The sequence below is a fragment of the Pezoporus flaviventris genome, unplaced genomic scaffold (assembly GCF_033815535.1).
Source record: "Pezoporus flaviventris isolate CSIRO_AGI_PZ_B2104156 unplaced genomic scaffold, CSIRO_AGI_Pfla_v1 ptg000036l, whole genome shotgun sequence".
Taxonomy (NCBI): Eukaryota; Metazoa; Chordata; class Aves; order Psittaciformes; family Psittacidae; genus Pezoporus; species Pezoporus flaviventris.
Genome location: NW_026892584.1, coordinates 34,978,931 through 34,993,303, shown reverse-complemented (window position 1 = coordinate 34,993,303; position 14,373 = coordinate 34,978,931). Strand labels below are relative to the sequence as shown.

General features: G+C 42.8%; 1 protein-coding gene across 3 annotated transcripts in view; it reads left to right on the top strand.

Annotated features, from left to right (window-relative positions):
- Positions 1-14,373, top strand: part of ASB2 (ankyrin repeat and SOCS box containing 2) — a 45,552-nt gene that overhangs the window by 2,987 nt on the left and 28,192 nt on the right. Inside the window, exon 1 of one of the 3 annotated variants that reach the window (XM_061463886.1) lies at positions 9,159-10,049. The exons of 1 other annotated variant lie outside the window; for it this stretch is intronic. The gene's annotated coding sequence lies outside the window, so the exon portion shown is untranslated. Of the gene's footprint in view, positions 1-9,158; positions 10,050-14,373 lie in introns of those variants that run through there. One more of the 3 variants, XM_061463884.1, reaches the window with a different exon arrangement.

Below are 14,373 nucleotides of genomic sequence, written 5' to 3'. Positions count from 1 at the left end.
GTATTGCCAGATGCCTAGCACTGCTCAGGTGGAGCAGATTCTTGCTTGGCTCACACTTGAGCCCCTCTAGAAGTATCTGAACACCAGCTGATGTTCTGGGGGTTAAACCTGGAGGGCTCCTCACCTGGAGTTGCAGCATTTCTCAAGCCTGTTAATAGTAATGGTATGTGGTGCATCATCATGGCATACAATCACACAGCTGTGCTTGGTAGTGCATGACAGCAAAGATGAGAAAGGGTTGTGTTGAGACAAAGAAAATAGTCTCTTTCTGGTATCAGTGCTTTCGATGCCAAAGGGGTTTTTGTCTGAGTGTTTACAGAGATGAATGTACTTTGAAATGCTCTGTGTACAAAATGGATGGGTGTTTTATAAATACATACGTATCTATATGGGCAGGGCTCCTTATGAGGACAATGTAAACTAAATGAAGACTGAAGGAATATAAAACAGACCTGTCCAGCTTCTTGACAAGTTGGTGCAATAATTATACTTTAGTACCGTGCTCGGGCCAGACAACAAACACATTGCATTATATTGCTCAGTGGAGAAATGGAGAAAGGCATTCAAGAGACAGGCAGGTTTTCCAACAGGAAGATTCAATATATCACACTTCTAAGTTTAACATCAATGATTAACTCCAAAGATTTGAAGTTTATAAATCTGTGGGCCCAGATCCTCATAGGCAGGATTGACACATGTTTATCAGTATAATTCCAAGTGTGATGGTCTCTTGAATGGATCCTTCTGCATGGATGGATGCTAAACAGCTCCTGAAGATTTTCTTCAGATGGAATGTTTTCTCTGCCACCCCTGAAGAGATTAGTTCATTGGATACAACTGTTGGAACCTTGAAGAAAGTATCTGGTCTCATAGGTTTTACAAACTGGAAAACGAGCTATGGTCCCAGCTACTTATTTTCCACTGGGCACTTGATAAGCCTGCAAATGTGGGATGTAAAATGAGGCTTTTTTTCCAGGGTTAGTCCCATTCAAATGTTTTAAGTGATCTTATGCATTTGGTTTGTTGATGGTCATAAATGTTGGAAGCCTAGAGTCTTTTGTTACTGGGGGTGGAGGTCTTTGAGGACAAACTGCAAGAGAATGGTCTTGAAATGTGCAAAATTAATGGGCATGTCTGGTATGTTGCCTATTCTTTTGAAGAGTTATTCTATTGGAAGGAAGTGCTGCCAACACACGTGGGAAGGACTGTACCCCTCAGATCTTTTGCACCATTTTGAGAAGGCTAATGGGCAAACCAGCTACATGTAGGCATCTAAACAAGTAGGTCTGGGCAGCAATTTAGATAAAGCAAGTCAATCCATGTACGTGTCACATCTCTGCAGCATGTAAATAGGTACTACAATGGGGAACACATTACAGTTGGGGGATGCATCAGATAGGCTCGCACTTCAGCAGCTTCTGCACATACTCAGTTTTCCAGATCTGTTCTAGGCTTTTCAGGGCCTGAGCCAACCAGCTGCGCACATGTGTGTCATATTATGCATGGTGTTTTTCTGTCATTTTATTTTTCATTGCTCCATATTATCTGCTATGTATTTTAACTTTGCGATGAGGAATCTTCTCATTGACTTCTACAATCTCTCTTTCCCATTTTGCAGGACAGATTGAAGTTTGGTCAATACCTACTAACTTCATCCCAGTTTGGTCTTATCTCCTGGGATGCCACCCTTAAATGCACAGCACTGTGACTCCATCAGCTTCTCCAGTACTGAACCGATACACCTGAGCATATCACTAAATGAGTATTGGTTCCCATGCTTTGTTATACAGATGTGATGCAGAGCCGAAACAAACTGATTCTGAGGCCAAACATGTGGTATGGATTGTGGTTAAGAAGATCAGTGATGAGGACAGGACCCTCAAATTACTTCAGTGGTTTATGGTAAATCTTCCCTTTTTTTTCCCCCTTAAAAAAAAATAATTTAAAATAAAATTATTATGAAACACTCCATTCCCATTCACATCCTGAGCAGTGAATCAATAGCCAGAGATGTTTCATAACACTGCTGAAAATTCACACTATCCATCACTTTTTTGTGATAGGAGTGTTTTGGCTTTTGCCAGACACAAATGTGTCTAAAGCTCTGCTGGTCCACATGCTGCACAACCTGCTCCAGTGTGTGGGCACCTGCACTGAGAGTTCCTGCCTACAAAAGTGAAGCCTTGATGAATGTATGAGGTTTGGAACTTTTTTTCTTTGACTGTGTTTTAAAGCTAACCACAGTTTCCTGTGCAACCTGAACTTGGTGTTCTCAGCATGCCCCAATGTCATTTCCGTGGGATTCGATGTGTCAAAAACTAAATTGGTGTGTTCAGCCTGCCTTTCCCCTAGTGACTGGCTCACAGTGCCAACATCCATCAGGGATGGAGATCCCTGCTCCGTGTGTTCAAAACCACATAGGTCCCTGCTGGTTGTCAGAAGGCTAACAACAATAGCACAGAAATGTGCTATTTGTGGCTCTGGGACACATTGCTTCAAAATGTCACGGAGATAAAAAATTTAGCAAGATTCAAATTTGGGTTCAGTGTTACATGAAAACAGAACTGTTGAGAAGTAAATAATCAGAAAAATATTTCTAATGGTTGCAAAATGCCAAGTATTGAAGGTTTAAACCAGTCTCTATGAGCTGGCAGGATATCTCTGAAGGGGACTATTTATCCTGACAGAAGTTTCTTGCAAATGCTCCTAAACCACCACTGCCAGAGTCAACCCATGGTGTTTTCTTAAGCTGACCACTGGCCTGATTGATTTTTAGCTATGAAACAACAGAAAATAAGATTATGTCAGAAATGAATCCATGATCTATAACTGTGATCACAACTAATGTGACAGACGTGATGTACAATGGCAACTGAGAAAGCAAAACCATTTTTATGAAAAATAGAACATGCTAACCAAGAAATGACTCAGTCTTTGCAGGATTTCTATAACAATATTTTTTACATTCTGCATGTACCCACTTACACCCATATATAACGCAAGCAGCTTGAGATGTCTAAACTTGTCTCACAATCTCAGGTCAAAAGGAAACCACTCATCAAAGGAAAAAATGGTAAACATGACATACGCACTGTTGAAAGGTATTGTGGCATGCCCTCACAGAAAAGTCTTTTGATATCTGGACAGCAAGCACAAAGTGGATGGATAGATTTCTCTACATTGACATGGTAATAGTGTGACCTCTCGCTGTAGTCCCAAAAGACTGCCCCACCTGAGGGTGAGAGTTTTTTGCTAAGGAGCCCGGGCAGTACCCACTGTAATCCATGATGTGTTTGATCATCCTATACCCAGGCCAAGCCTGAATGTGCTGAATAGCATCAGCTATTCAACTCACAGGTATCAGCCCCCTTCATTTGGGCTGGACCAGCTTTAGCCTAATGACCCAGGGAGCTGTTTGTATCCAATTTCTAGTGCTTTGAAACAAAGCCCTCTCCTTGCTCATCTGCCTCAGGAGCATTGGTTCCCCACACTACCCCACTGCTATCTCAGCAGTGCTGCACACTGCTTTGGTGCTCTCAAGAGCACCCTGATAACAAGCTGATTTGCACATTATAGCTGGTGGCCCCTCCTTTTGATGGCCAGCAGCGTTCTGCATTTTCTGACTAATCCCAGTGACCTTCCCCCTGCCAGGCTGTAGCTCTGGAGACACTGGTGGACAGAGACTGTGCACCAGCTGGGAACCTGTGGACCTATGTGGGATATTTTCACAGCAAGGAGCCATGGAGGCTGCCAGCTCCCTGCACTGGAGGAGAGCTCAGCATTGATGGCCATCACCCACATGTGGATGGAGCACCTGTAGATCCCCACCATCCACAGCGTGGTGAAAACACCCTAACCTTTCAGCAGCAGTGGGGGCCTAGATAAATGCCAAAGGACAGAAGCACGGCAGCAGGTCAAATGGAGAAAATATATCCTGTTTATTGCCACAGATCAGTAACATCAAGGCAGCTTGGTTGAAGTTCAGCTCTTCACTCTAGACTTCACCGGTGCTGTTGTGCTTGCTCTCATCTTATCTGTAAATGTGTTAAACAGATTTTCTATCTCCCTTTGCGGCTTTGACACTTGTAAAACGGTTGAGTTTTTTTTCCTGTGCTCAGGTTTGCCCTGGAGCTATGGTTTCCAAACACAGCTCTGGAAGCTAATGATGATTAGTTTGAAGATCTGGGTCTCCCTGCCTCAGCCATCCTGGCTGGTGTCACCTAGCTCTGTTGTAGCTGAGAAAACCCTGTATGTAGCAAGCTATTTCATAGCTGGGCAAGAATCTGTCCTTTTCTAGGCTTAGGGTGGGAGTTTTAGCAGCCATTTAACTCTGCTTTTGAGGAATCGGAGATCTCTTACTTTGGTGGGAAAAAGCTCTAAAATTGTTTTCACGGTCACAGCAATTTTTAAGATAATTTATACTGTCACACATATATTGCTATGGAACAGTAATTACTACTTGATACAAAGCAAAAAGATAGAACAAATACAGAAAAAGATTTAATTTTTTTCTGTCTTCTTACTCCTGACATCCAGTGATATCTCTTCCCTCAGTGTATTTGTGAACTCTTATTATTGTACTGACTGCTTACCAGCTCAGTAGACAGAGTCCAGAAGCCTGCTGAATTAGGTAAGTGTATGGTTATTTTTAACTGAGTTGAACATTACACATTTGTATGGCATGTTGCGCAACAGATATACACTGGTATCATGACATTCTGTCCAGACACTTGTCCTAAATTTCAATCTAAATTTAACCTGATAGATGTAGAGCATAATAATTAAATGTCAGCCCTGCAAAACAAACCTATTGCATTATGATTTGAACTTAAAGGAGGCATAAACCTCTGGTCCTCTCTTATTCATGCTCAAAGCAGTCAGTGCCAAACAACAAAGCTTTCTCAGTGACAGTATAAATAATGGTTCCTTTGATTAGGGCTTCAGATACTGTATTTATTACATATAATTTGACAGCACAGCAGAAACAACATTGGGCAAATAGAGTTGATAGTTCAGTGTCCTTTAGCACAGTCCATTCTGGTTTTCACTGCTCTTGTCTGCACAGCAGCTGATGATATCCCAGGCCTGGCCAGCTCATTTGCAGGAAGAGGCCAGCATGGCATGGCAGGAGTCAGCATGGACCACTGCTTGTCCCCTTGCTTTGAGTTTCTGAGCCCCGTGGCAGCAAATCCACATCCAGTTGCGGTGGGCAGAAGCCACTTTCAGCATTCATCCCATGCCAGGCTGGAGCCTGTGTCTCAGGAATCAAAACCAACCACTTGTCCCTGTGTATGTGCACAGGAAGGTCCTGCTCTGCCTTGCCACTCTGGTAGCACCTACTAGCATTAGTTTAACTCCAAGTATAGAAGTATGTAGAAAGTCATAATTCCTTGAACTTCATTGTGCTTCAATTAATGGCCACTTCACAAGCTGCTGAATTTTGGCAGGGGCATCTTTTGTTTTTTGAGGCTTGTTTATCTGTGGCAATAGTAAAGCAAAACAGATCACTATCTAGAAAGCAATGCAACAGATCTTACTGCAAACAACAGGCCCAATAGTTAGAAACAACTCAGTCTTAAAGGAATTTGAGGGTACCAGAGAAATGCATCAAAAGAGATTTTGTTCAAAAACTAGCCTAAGGGATTTAATGGAGAGGTAAACACCCCTTGTATGTTTCCAAAGACTGCTTTAATAAAAATGTGGAAAGGTTGTTTTCCATCAGAACTGATTTTACTTTTCTATCATTGTTGTTTTGGAGTTGCTGTATTTCCCAGGACCTTTGCTGTTCACAGAAGCTTGTGTCTCCTGTTGCTATTCTCATCCTCATGGTCCCCTGCAAAAGCCTTGGAGCAACCAAGGGCCGTATCAGGTTCTCTGAATTTTGTGGATTTTGTAAAGGTCAAGAAAAAGACAAATCTTTCATTAGAATTCTTACTAACATACATTATAACATAAGATAAATGATATTTGCACTGCAAAATGTAGCTAAATGATAATGTTTAAGCTTCTCCTCTTTCTCCAAAGAATGTGCATTTGTTTGTACAGTCTTTGGGTTGTATTCACTTCATATTAGCATTTCATGTTCTCTTTGACTGATTCCTTTTTCAGTTTGAGTCAGTGGATGTGACCTTATGATGAGATTTGCAGAAAGGCAGTGACTGCAGTAGCTGTGCCCTCTTCCAAAGCTCACTCTAAGGGCAGGTCTGGGTTGAGTCGTCAGATACCTGAAATGGGGCTTAGGATCTGGATACTGTGTGATCGCCTTTGTGCTCATGTCGTATTTCCAAAGGAGAGAGGACTCCATTTTGATTGTATCTGAAAGATAAATGTTATCTGCGAGGAGCCAATGTGCAGAGGTGGAAGTCATACACTGAGCTGCAGTCCACCCTGATTCAGGATGTGAGTCAGCAGCCATTAGTGGGATGAATTCCTCCTGAAAAGGGAATTATGTTCTTAGTAGAGACATTTCAAAACACCTACATATTTCCAGCACTGAACTACTTGGGCAGCAGAGTCAGCAAGAAATAATGTATATTGTATTCCTTACTCCTGGACACGTGTGACATCCTGCATCTTCTCCCATACGAGTGCCTCTGGCTCCTTGCCTCTCTCAGAGTACTGTGGTCAAAGTAATCATTAGTTCTTGCAAAGGAAATCAAAACCATCTTCTCCTGTTGGAGTTTCTATCTTCTTATTTGAACGTGGGTTGTGTAGCAGGAGGCACAGGAGAGTTGCTTTTGGTTCTGGTGTTTGTGTTTAATCTTGGGAGCGTCTGATGGAAGCAGAATATGATGGCAGAAGTACAGAGATGTGTGCCATAGGTCTGTGCTCTTAGTAAAATATGCCACAAAACATCTTGCTGTCTTTCTGCAATAAAGAAGTTCAGACAACATACAACTAACAACATAAGAGTTCCAGGTAATTGGTGCACAAAGCAGTACGCTGTTCTGTGGCAGAGTATCATGAGGATTTTCTGTCCAGGGACTGTTACTGTCAGAATTAATCAGTATTTTCTTCCTTTCAGAACAGCCATGCTTGAGCCAAGTGTTTGGATTCAGTAGAGTTAGTTATCACTGACAGTTATATAGGCTATGGACAAAAAATACAGTTTGTGCTAATGGTCATTCTCACCTGCATTTCATCATGTGAGGGCATATTGATGGCAGCTTGACATAGAATGAGTCTGTAACAAGCTCATCAGTCTGCCAGGTGCACAAATGAATTTCTTTTTTTCACCAGTCTCAGTTGCCTGATTCAGTTGTGCATCTTAGTAGAGCTGAGGGGCCTCTTAATTCAACTAATGGAGGTAGAGACTGAAAAAATCCAAAAATGAAGGAAATGTTAAATGTTATTTCCTAACATGGCTTCTGCTGGCTATTCGGGGGAAACACGAAGAATAAAGTGAATCTTGCTGTTCATTTCACCATTTGTTGTTTTCACATTTGTCCTTCTTTGTCTTCTCTCATATTCAAATATCTTTCACCATGACCTGTTTGTGAGACCCTAGCTGACTCCCCACCAGCATGAGTTGGCTGTTTCCATAATTTTCTATTTAAAGAGAAAGCAAACAGATCTAATATGCAGTGTCTGAGTTTGAAATCTGTCTAGAAAAACGATATAAATTTGTGTATTTATTTTTGCAGGTGACATTTTATAATCTCTTAGAAAGTCCTGGGGTTAAGCTGAAAATGCAGATCTATAACATGCCCCAGGGGAAATATTAGCAAATCTGAAGCAATGCTAATAAATCATGATGATTGTTATTTTTATGCTTTGAATGTGTTGTAATAAAGACACAACACTGTTTTATTGGGAAAAAAAAATCAATTCCCAAATGTATGATTTCATTCCTGTATAGTAATTTTTCTGTACTTCAAAATTCTATGAGGTCTTCCTTTGAGTATTTCACTGATACTAATTAAATAAGGTCTTATTCGGCAACGTCTATCCAAGTAGTATTATTGGCTTCCGTCTGCAAGGAATGTTGGACTCTTCTCAGAATTTAATGCATTTGATTATTTCCACTTCATTACTGCACAAAATGAGACACAGAGGAGTTAAATGATTGACTTAAGACAAAAGGGAGAGTTAGTGGTATCTGGAAACAGATCTTCTGGAGTCCTGTGCTTTTACTGGAAAATGGTAAACAGCATTCATAGGGCCCCAAATATGTCAGAGGTGCACAGTGCTTTGCAAGGAAACCCAGGAATGTGGGAGGGAAGGGAGTTGCAGTGTGCTTGGTGTGAATGGCATGGGGAATCACCTGCAGCGTTTACAGCCATGGGACCTTAACTCTCATATTTTTTTTCTAATCAAATGGTTCATCCTGGCAGACATAGACTCCCTTGCATGAATCTGCATCACAGTTTTGGCATTTTTCCTTGAGTTCAGTGGGACATCAAGCATGCCATGAGGATGCCAAGGGTGTGGATCCAATGAGAGTCTGGCAAAAGGCAAGCAGAAGAGTTAAATGTGGGAATATTCACTCCTGGTTTTAAGCCAAGCCTGGTTACAGTCTTAAAGTAATATCAGGCGAAAAAAGTGCTGGGTGCTGGTTGAAAGTCAGAGATGGTTGGCTGACATCATCAAGGGCGTAAGAGTTTCACACCCTCTTGGTGACGACATCCAGGGGTTCTTTGCCTGCTGCAGTAACAGCTCAATGTCCTTAACTTTAGATAAAAAAACATCCCTAGCATTAGTTATGAGGAGCAGATGGTTTCGTAGGCAGCACGGAAAGGGGACGAGTCACGTACTGGCCATCCTGTCATGCCAAAGTAAGTTGGATCAAGGACCAAGCATGGAGAGGGAATGACACTGGTACTGAAAGACCCTACAAGCAAAGCAGGTGAGTTGGAAGGGATCATGTATTAGTGGATGATATAGTCTTGATAAATTGGTTCCCTTCAAGATTGGTCTTGCTAAGCCTTAGGAGTGTTTATGCACTGAAAGTGTGAGTACAGCTAGCCTGAGGCTTGATGAGGTACTTGGAAAGGAAACCAGACCCATTGCAGTCTAAGACTTATTATCTTTATGTGCTATGTTTTGCCACAGGAATCAGTGAAGCAGGAGCTGAGGGAAAAAACAGGCATCATTTTGGTACTATATTACAGTTTTTCTTCATTCATTATAATAGCTAGCAGATACATAGAAACTTTCCTAAAGTGAGTATTATGCCCGCGCTCCAGCTAATCCAAGTGTCAGTTCTCCTGTATGTGCCGTTTTCTTATAGCTCATCCCTAGATGAATGCTATCTCTTCCTTGGCCAGCTTGCCCTCTGCTAGATGTGGGGAATATGGCTACCATTTCACATTTATGGCCTCAAGGAGTCTGAGAGAGGGTCTGTCATTCATATTTATGTGGTATAAAAGCACTAGTAAACCCTTACAAATACTACTTGGAACAGGTTTACAGCTGCTTTTGTCATCTTTTAGAATCCTTAAGTCTCAAACTTGCAGACTCAAAAATATACAAACCACTCTCTAAAACACCAGTAAATACCCATGTAAGGTTTGGCTGTCTTGTTTAACAATCAGCAGCTAAAAGAAAAGTAAATGGAGCCCCCTTCTCCCCAGGTAAGTAAAACTCTCCAGGACAACTCAAAATCATATGGCATTTTTTTTTTTTTCTTTCTTTAGGTTCCAGAAACATGTCCATATATGGTCTACGTGTCAGGAACAATAAATAATGATGTAATAGAAAGGTCAGCTTTGTGTCACTTAGCTACAGGATGCTTGATGAAGTAAAGTTCTTCAGATAATGCAACAAAGAAGAACTTTAGGATAGGTAAAAGTTTCTGTCATGCATCTTCAAGCAGGAAATCTGAGATTCAGAACAACTTACATTTTGGCTTGTATTCACTGATCATGGGGTGATCCAGAAATAAACTTCAGGCTTCAAAGCAAGACTGTTTCAAAGCTGTCCTGCAGTTGATTGAAACACCCAGGCAAAGCAGGGAGATGAAGACCAGGAAGGATATTCTGAATTAAGACTTAATCAAGAAGATAACCCATTTCAACAGTATTATTACCCTTTTATTTCAGAACAAAAAGGTAATGCAAATATGCATGTTTTGAACTTGTTTAGCATTTTCAATCTGTCAGTTTGCTATTTCTATGTAAATATTTATTTGCATAGCAGTTTGTAACCTAACACCTTAACACCATGCACCCATCTTGGGAGGTTTTGTGGCTTGCCTTTGGTTTGGGTTTGGGATTTTTTATTTTTGTTTTTCAAAATGAGCCATGAAACATTCACTGGTTTTAAGCAGAACTGTAGCTCTGTCATTTCCTTCTTCTAATTTCACTTGCAGGTGATGCTTATATCTTTGTCCCTAGAATAGCCTGCTCACAAATCATTGCTGTAGTTACAACATGCTAAGGTACATCTTAGTGTGCAAAGCACAGTGTGAAGGGAAAACGTAACATCAGCAAATGATTTCTTTTGTTTACAAATTTCCAGTTGGAAAGGCATGAAGCTAATATTGCACTGATTGCTATGTGCACTAGTGCTTTCTGAGAAACAATAAAAGCTTGCAGGTATATGCGTTTCCAGAAAAGAATTCATGCAGAATCATGACTTGATGGCATCATAATATATGTCAAACTGATAGGTGACCTGTTTTGACAGCTGGGGCTGGACAAGGGAATTTGTTTGCTTGGAGGATTCCTCCGGGAAGCTTGGTTTTGCTCCTTCAGTACTGGGCTAGAATTTGAGCAGCTTGCATAAGCTGTCATTACAAAGTATGTTTGCCTGTTGCCGCAGCCAGACAGCAAGAGGTGTCATTCTTCTGATGCCTCAGCTCTGGCAGATCTGATCGGCATGGAAATCTCTGTTTTTAAAAAATCATTTGCTTCCCAGTAGCAGTTATGCAACACAATATCCCTGGAGAATTGCAAAGATTTATCTGGAAACCAACCTAAAATACAGCAAAAATGTGAGTCCTTTAAGTGCTGTAAATTGGTCTGGTTTCCGTTGCCAGCAGAAGATCTGGCCTGAAAGGTGTCACTGTAAGAGCTGAAGTGGAGGCTTGGTTTAATGTGAAGGCTTCCAGCCATGTTTACCTTTCGTCTGTGCATGCTCCTGCTGCTTTCCAAAGTAAAGGCAAACACATAGAAAAGCAAGCACGTATCTGCAGAAGCTGGGGCTCAGGCATTCTTTGCAAAAGACAAACCGAGTAAGCTGCTCCTCTTCTCTCGTGCAGTCTTCAAATACTTGGTTTTGGTTTTAGAAATGTGGTTTGTCGCACCCTGAGCCATAAATTCTGAGGTCCTGTATTGAGTTACAAGCTGACTAGGGTAAACCCAGTGCAAAGGCAGGCAAAGTCTCTGTCCCTGCTCCCTCAATGACCTTGTCACTCACCTGCCACCCTCCTCTGACAGCAGTAAGTAATTCTGCGAATTCTGCTGCCTTGGTTTTATTGAAGGAGCACAGGCAGCCTTGATAAGCTTTTCTTTAAGGAAGTGCTATCAATGGGGATCAGTTGTTTCAGATGCTAATGGCACTGAATAGTTCAGTTCTGCATGTTCAAAGCCTGCTGTTAATCCTTGTTGTTTATGTTGCATCAGGGATCAGAGGCCCATTCTCCTAAACACTGTATGTTGACAGAGCTTGTAGTCCAAATATAATAGCAATCTACTTGTGTTTGTCTGTGGCTTTTGCCATAGTGCGAGTTGTTACTAGTAGTCACCCTGGTGAGTGGTACCTTTGGTTTCAGAGATCATGCTTTGGTTTCAGAGGTACATGCTCTGCCCTGCTCAGTTAACACAGGGCAGAGCATTGCAGCCTGTCACTGGAACAAGTATTTCATTTTTAACCCTATCTTCTGGTGACTGTATGCTGCCAAGTTTCCCCTTATGACACAGGTCTGGTTTCTACATCTAAATAAACAAACTCTGACAGAAATCAGGATGACAAAATTAAGATCAGGCCCTATGTGGAAATTATGGTAAATTTAGATCCAGAAGATCCTGTCAGACTGAGCTATTACATGGCAGCACAGGCAGCAGTATCCTAAGACATGTATCTGACAAGAGAGATCACTGGTGAAGTGATTCAGAACTGAAGTCAAAGCAATCTCTAAGGAATAATCCCCACAGCTTTAAAAATCAGGTTCTCTTACAGCAGATGGGATGCTGTGTGCTACATGTGTGTGATTCTTGGGCTGCCACAGAAATGCAGGGGACAGCCAAACACTAAAACCTCCCTCAAAAGCCCGAAGTTAAGGGTGAACAGTAATCCCAGCATTTAACTCATAAATCTGGTTCCAGAACTCTAAACCTATAGTAAGCAGGCTTAGAGTAAGCAAATAGATTCAAGGTGCATTTAGAAAGACCACTTTGGCCAGATATGACTTATCCAAACTGGTTCAACCATTCCTAGCAATAAAGAGTGATTTTTTTTCCACAACTTCATTACAGAAGGTGGAAAATATCTAATTTATAGCACATTAGTCTAGTGGGCTTTTATAAAGTCATGGGTGGCAGTTCACCACCGGCCTCAAATGGAGTAACCTTAGCCCTGCTGTATCAGCTGAGCTAGGGTAGGTCTGGACAGCTGCAGGAGTGCCAGGGGATGCCACCAAGCTTAGCCGCAGTGAAAGAAGATTGAACTGAATGAGGCTGTGTTGCATCAGCCTCTGACTGAGAGCATGTGCTCGGCCTGTCACCACAGCTCTGCTGGCTCACCGTGGCTTGCTACAGAAATAACTCCAACCTCAGCCCTGTGGCTCTGCAGCTTCAAACAGCATCTCCAGGTGGAAGGAAAGGGTGATGGCTCTGCTCTGCTCTGCTCTGCTCCGCTGGGGCCATCGCACAAGGGAGCCAAACTCAGGCACGCCACACAGGTCTGGCTGAGGAATAGGGTGAAGGAATGGCTTCAAACCCAACTAGAACAGTCTCTGCAAGGGTAGTCAAGGCTGTCCCTGGCTGTCAGGGTGGGCTCAAAAGCTCCTGCAGCCCCAGGATGTGACTCTTACACATTCGCTGGGGCTGTGCCAGTTAGATGAGCAGAACTGAGAGCTTTCTCTATCCTAGGCCCTTCAAATTTTCTCCCTGCAGGATGATTCAGTGGTGAGAGCTGCAGCCAGCACTGTTGTTTCTGCACTCTGTGGGACTCCTGTCAAAATATTTAGCTTAGCAAAAATCACCAACATGCAGGGGAGCTTCTCCCTTTTCTCTCTGAGTGGGTAGGACCCACTTAACCCGTACAAAGATAAGAGGGTGAAACACAAGTGACCCTCATACTCAAAAACTTCCTTTTCCCTCCATATACCTTAACAAGGTTTGACACAAAAGGAGGAGGGAGGGAAAGATGTCCAGAAATGGCCTTTATACCCAGTTTCATTGGGGATTTGGTGATGCAGCTAACCACTTATCTCCTCTGTGCCAGACTGTGGAGTTGTGCTGGCAGTGGTCTCAGGCCTGACCGCACAGAAAGGAAGTCTGACACCAGCTCAGAAGCACAGTGAGGCTGGACCCGCTGCCTGCTCTGTGCCATTGGGATGCCAGCAGTGGGTCTGGGGAGGATCAAGAGTAGGGATCTGTGTCCCAGGGTGCAAAGGTACAGGTTGCCCTCTGAGAGGAGCAGTCTCAGCTCCACTCTTGTCTCCTCCAAAGAGTCACTGTGCATCACCTCCATTAGGAGCTTATGATCACATCCTGCCCTTTCCACTGATTGCTTAGTTTAGTGTCTGAGTCACCACTGGGGCCAGGTCCCTACACTGAGGCTGGGTGCTACAGACAAGCTCTTTGACTCCCACCAGTGGATTTCACACATCCACAGCATACCACCTTCTAAGTGAGTACCTAGACTGACAGACATTGTGCTGCCCAGCATGCCAGAGTTGAGCAAGCCAAGCAGCAGCAGGAGCTACTGGGACAACAAAGATGTGTCAAGGTTCTTGGCCAGCCACTGGCTGGAGCACAGCCAAGGACAGGTACCAAAGCAGCTGGGGTGTGGTGCAGGCAGCGGCTCTATGCAGGAGGTATCAGTAGTTTGGTGCCTGGGCTTGGCTGCCTGGGACAGCAAGGGTCATAGCAGAGCTGAGGCACACCAGCTCTTACTGGAGACGGGAGCCAGCAGCAGCCAGGAAAGACCTGACTGAAATAAAAGAAAAATCAACAAAATCGTGTTGCATTATTTACAGCAATGGAAGGTTTTATTTTGACAGTTTCCATGGCTGTAAAATACAACCCTTGTTAAAAGTCATAATGTCAATCTGAAATCTGCTGGGCTTCTCTACCCTTTTTCCATTTCTGGGGAGTGCTTGGAGCACTGAGGTGGCTGTTGATGTGGGAGATTTTTGAAGGGGAAAGCTTAAATCCAAGATCTTAAGTTACTTATGGCTTGATTCAAACTCTTTCAATTCCTTAAAAC